Below are 5,673 nucleotides of genomic sequence, written 5' to 3'. Positions count from 1 at the left end.
GTGGTAGTCGGCGGGCGGAAGGGAGGGGGCCAGCAAGGAAGAGGGGGAGCTCTGCGCGCGCCGCGACTTTCCATTGGCTGTTTGGGCCGTGGCCTACAATGAACCCGCCGATTGGTCTCATCTGGGGCCGCGCTGCCTTGTGAGGTAGTAGCCGGGGGCGGGGAAATACCTCCTTCCTTCCGGTTCGGAGAGCAAAGAGCAGGAAGCGGGCGGAAGTAGGTGAATCTCGCGAGAATTTACTCTAGTCCTGGCTGCTTAAACCTGGGGTGTTTCTTAAAGGGCAAGGCGCATGGGTCGTTGTCTTTTCTCTCCCACGTTCTTGAATGGAATGGACTTCTGAGGGTCTGCGACGCATTTTTACTTTCGAGCTGGGACGAGCGGTTTGAATTGCGTCTGAGAAGTCTCAAAGAAGCGCCTCACTCTTTGCTACTTCACAGCTGACGAAGCGCTTGGGTCTGCGTGCGTCACGGCTCCGCGGATTAGTGTTCAGACGCTCGGCCAGGGTGTCAGGATTAGGAAATGTCTCCCGGGTAGTCCAGCACCCCGACACCCGCACGGGCAAAAGAAGCACGTTCCTTCCCGGCCCAGGGCTAAGAGGGGTTCTCTTTGGACCTGGAACTTTATGGGGAAGGGGAGAAAGCAGGGGCTGCCTGAGGTTGAAGACATGAGGTATCTGATACCTTGAATGGTTTGATTTGAGCTGTGGAGAGTGAAGGTGGGGAGAATGTTGAAGGAACGTGGGCAGCTGTCTTTTTGACTTTGGAGTTGTAGTTGGCTACTTTGTCTCCACCTCAGCTGGAGTCATTCAGGTATTTGGGCCCAAGCTGTGTGCCAGGCCCGGGTTTCCTGAGAAGAGCCAGACAGGTAACAGTGCCTACCTTCGTGGTGCTCTCAGTTTAGTTGGATTTATAGCCGTCTATGATTTTATACGTTTGTGTCATGAAATAGTTACACAAAAACATAAGCACTTCAGAGGGGTGTGAGTGTGTAATGAAAGAGGAGTGAGTGAAAACTAGAATGAAACCCAAAGGGTGAATAGGACTTTGTCAAGAGGGAGCATAACACATTTCAGAAATTGCAAAAGCGCGTGTGCTGGAGCAAGGTTAGTAATTTATGTGAGAGAGAATTTGTAGCTTAGACTAGGGTGATGACAGTACAGCAAATGATATTTGAGGGTTAGAATGGTTAGGGCTGGGTGATAGGTTGGATGAGGAGAAAGAGCAAGAATGACTCCCAGAGTATTGAAATGGTTAGTTTTACTTAGATGGGGAAGATGAGCAGGTTGTGGGGGATTTTTGAAAATTTCTTCTGCTTAATAAATCCGAGATTGTTTATGAAACAAGCCAGCGGTGGGTGCTCAGGTGGTTGCATTTGTGTGAGCTTTGAATCCTTTTTGCGAGTTATCTCAACTTTATCCACACCTTGGAAATGGGGCTTTTACTCCCATTTCGTAGATTGGGAAACTCACGCAAAGAAAAATGAAAGGAAGTTGCTGAGAGTGAGGACATTGACTCAGGGCAAGTCTCTCCCCCAGCAAATGAATTCCCAGAATGGAATCGCTTCCATTTTGTAATTTTTACCATATGTTCACTCATTATATAACAGTTATTGTACTTCTACTGTGTGCCATTGACTGTGCTTAGTAGTGGCCCTTCTTAAATAGTCATAAATACTGCTTACTGACTGGGTGTCTGCTGTGTCCCTCCATTTTCCTTACTTCATTCTCTTTGCCCCAATTTGTTTTTATACGTTTGCCTTGATTTTCTTTTCTTGCTCATTTCTATGTTTATAGTGTTGTTTTAGGCCCATGTGTGATGGCTTTACAGGTGTTCTAGACTAGCTCACAGGCTTGCTTTTCTGTTTTATGCTGAGGTAAGCGTGGTGATGGAGAAGGCAATGGCACTCCACTCCAGTACTTTTGACTGGAAAATCCCACGGACTGAGGAGCCTGGTGGGCTGCAGTTCATGGGGTCGCAGAGTCGGGCACGACTGAGTGACTTCACTTTCACTTTTCACTTTCATGCATTGGAGAAGGAAATGGCAACCCACTCGTGTTCTTGCCTGGAGAATCCCAGGGACGGGGGAGCCTGGTGGGCTGCCGCCGTCTGTGGGGTCGCAGAGTCGGACATGACTGAAGCGACTTATTAGTAGCAGCAGCAGCATGTACCTTTTGCCCATCTGTGTGTCTAGACAAAAATGTCTATTCATGTCTTCTGCCCATTTTTTCTTGGATTTTTTGCTATTGGTTTGTGTTAATGTATTTTGGGAACTAACTTATCAGATACATGATTTGCAAATATTTTCTCTGATTCAATGGGTTGCCTTTTCATTTTGTTAACGGTTTCCTTTGCTGTGCAGAAGCAGCTTTTTAGTTTGGTGTGCTCCCCCCTTGTTTGTTTTTGGTGTCAAATCCAGTAAACCCAAAATTGATGTCAAGGAGCTTACTGTCTCTAAGTGTTTGGTTTTGGGTCTTACATTCAGCTCTTTAACTCAATTTGAGTTAATTTTTGTATGTGGTATAATATAGTGATCCATTTTCATTCATTTGCTTGTGGTTGTCCAGTTTTCCTAGCACTGTTTATTGAAGACACTGTCCTTTACCAATGAGGTCTTGTTAAAATTAAGCCAGTATAAAGTACAATGCATGCGTGTGTGCTTGTGTGCTCCTTCACGTCAGTCGTGTCCAACTCTTTGTGACTCCATGGACCACCCACCAGGTGGCTCTATTCATGTGATTCTCCAGGCAGAGTACTGGAGTGGGTTGCCATGCTCTCCTCCAAGGGATCTTCCTGACTCAAGGATCGAGCTCTCCTCTCCTGGGTCTCCTGCATTGCAGGCTTGATTCTTTACCCATTCAGCCAGCTGGGAAGACCCCTGAGGCATGTTAAGCAAGTTAAAACGCATGAGTTCACAAAGACACCCAAGAAATTTCACTGGTCTCACCTTTGATTAATACTACAAAACTAACTCACTTTAAAAACCAGTTCTTTCCCATAAGAACTGTACTTCAGGTTCGTTACTTGATATGAGGGGAAGTGTCTCACTGTAGAGGTAGTCTATATAAAAAATGAAGAAAAAATAGCATAGTATACCTTTAATGAAATTAGAGAACTAGGTAATGATCATCAGTGGCTGCTGACATCATAGAAGACCCAACCAGAATTTATACCCTCTGATGAAAGTATATACCACCCAATCTTGTCAAAAAGCTTAGCTTGAATCAGATCCACAGGGGATGAAGAACATGTTGATGACATCACAGGAGTGCAATCAGTGAAATGTAGGATGTCAGAAGTTGCAGGACAAATACATTGCAAAGTGGAGGAAAAAGAAGCATGGAAACCTTTAGTTCAAAAGAGACTTATGGGTCGTATCAACCAATACAAGGTGTGGGCTTTACTGGCTCCTGACTCGTTACCAGCTGGAAAAGTTACGGAACTTCCCTGGTGGTCCAGTGGTTAAGACTGTGCTTCCACTGCAGGGGGCACAGGTTCAATCCTTTGTCAGAAAATTAAGATCTTGTGTGCCCTGTGGTGCAGCCAAAAAAAAAAAAAAAGTAATGAAACTATTGGGAAAATTTGAACATTCAGTTTTGCTATTAAGGGATTAATTTTTTGATGTGATCATGATATTGTTACATTTTATAGAATAATCCTTTTGGAGGTACATACTGAAATGTTAGAGTAAAATTATGATTTCTGCAATTTGCTTCAAAATAATCCAAGGGAAGATAGAAAATATTAAAAGCTCTAAGTTCCTGAACATTAAAAATTTGAAAAATAAAGAGTGTAAGAATTTGAGTGAAACAGCCAGTGTGGGCTGAATGAGGAAGGCTTCATGAAAGAGGGTAGATCAGGGATAACAGAAATGGAAAGGCAAGACGGGAGATGGCTAAAGGCAAGGGGGACATGGATCAAGGGTAATGGCTTGAATTCAGCAGTTAGACTAGTAAGGTAGATTGATTTCCCATTTAGGAAAAATTTATGGTTCTTAACCCCCTTTTCGTCAGATTCCTTCAAGAAATCATTCTTCGAGAAGTGAAGAGCAGTGGACTATTTCCCCAGAAAAAAATAGTATTTGCAATCTTGCATTCTATAATCAGTGGTTTCTGGGTCCCTGAAGTCACTCACGTGGACTCTCCATTTCCCAGCCATTGCCCCAAATATCTACCTTTTGGGTAAGGGGCTACAAGAACCTGTTTAGGAGCTTGTTGTTTAAGTGGAACATTTCCTGTTTCCTGAGATCTCCTGTGAGTTGAAACTTGTAATTATTAAAGGTTGGTTCAGTTGCAGTATTCTCTCTAGTGTGAAAATTGAGTTTCCTAACCTATTGCAGCAGAAATGGGATTGATGGTGGTACATTGTAATTAGGTTTAACCATGAGATTGGTACTTGACTGGTTTTGACCTATTAAAATGGCTGTTTCAGTGTTTCTTTCTGTAACTGCTACATTGTCGGCCTCACTGATTGAATATAGGTTGCTTTGTAGCTCCTTTATCCAGGGCTTTCACTCACTGCATCGTTCTGATACCAGAGGAAAGTAAAGACATACCCCTTATAAGACAGCCTTAGGACTGGAGTATGGAGTCACAGTGGTATCTGAAATACTGAAGGGTGTTTGAAGCAGTTTGTTTTCAAATTTTGTTTTCACTCCCAGTCTTCTCATGTATCATCTGCAAGAACTTTTTTTCTTTACTGCTCCTTCTTGCTACAGAATCTCTAGTATAAATGTTATACTTAAAATTAAGCCACCTTACAGATTACTTATTAATGGTAACTTAATGATGAAGAAATGTGGAGCAAAGCACAGACGTTATATTGTTCTCCCTGGTAACTGAGGCACTGATAAAGACAAAGTATTCCTACCAATAATGTGTACTTGACTCTGAGCACGAGGAAATCACCAGGTGAATCCAAAGGGCTCTCTTCTGTAAAACAAATGGCCTATACCCTTCAAAACAACAAAATCAACATCATGAAAAGACAAAAAGGCAAAGGAACTGTTCATCAGTGCTGCTGCTGCTGCTGTTAAGTCACTTCAGTCGTGTCTGACTCTGTGCAACCCCATAGACGGCAGCCCACCAGGCTCCCCCATCCCTGGGATTCTCCAGGCAAGAACACTGGAGTGGGTTGCCATTGCCTTCTCCAATGCATGAAAGTGAAAAGTGAAAGTGAAGTCGCTCAGTTGTGTACGACTCTTAGCAACCCCATGGACTACAGCCCACCAGGCTCCTCCGTCCATGGGATTTTCCAGGCAAGAGTACTGGAGTGGGGTGCCATCACCTTCTCCAATTCATCAGTGCTAAATTTCCTGATTATTAGCTGTAGGGAGAATGTTTTGCTCTTAAGCATGCTATGTAGGTTGAAGTGTCATGATCTTCAGAAAACATGTAGAGAGCGAGCAGAGTGTTAAAAAAAAGTACAAATGTGGCAAAATGCTAACTGAATCCATCTGAATGGTGTTTTTGTGTGTTCATGACAGCATTCTTCTAGATTTTCTAATGGTTTAGTTAAAAGTTAAGAAAAAACTTGGGTAAATTTTTTTCAAGTCAGCAACAGAATTGTACTTAATACCTAGAAAGTATAAAAGAGGGTTTCAAATTTATTCTGGTCACTCTTACTCCCCCTTTGCTGGCCTAGGAGTACCTCAGGCCACACTTTTAGTTCTGTAAAC

This window comes from Bubalus bubalis, chromosome 9 (genome assembly GCF_019923935.1).
Source record: "Bubalus bubalis isolate 160015118507 breed Murrah chromosome 9, NDDB_SH_1, whole genome shotgun sequence".
Classification (NCBI taxonomy): domain Eukaryota; kingdom Metazoa; phylum Chordata; class Mammalia; order Artiodactyla; family Bovidae; genus Bubalus; species Bubalus bubalis.
The sequence above is the reverse complement of the archived record's forward strand: the minus strand, read 5'-3'. Positions refer to the sequence as shown.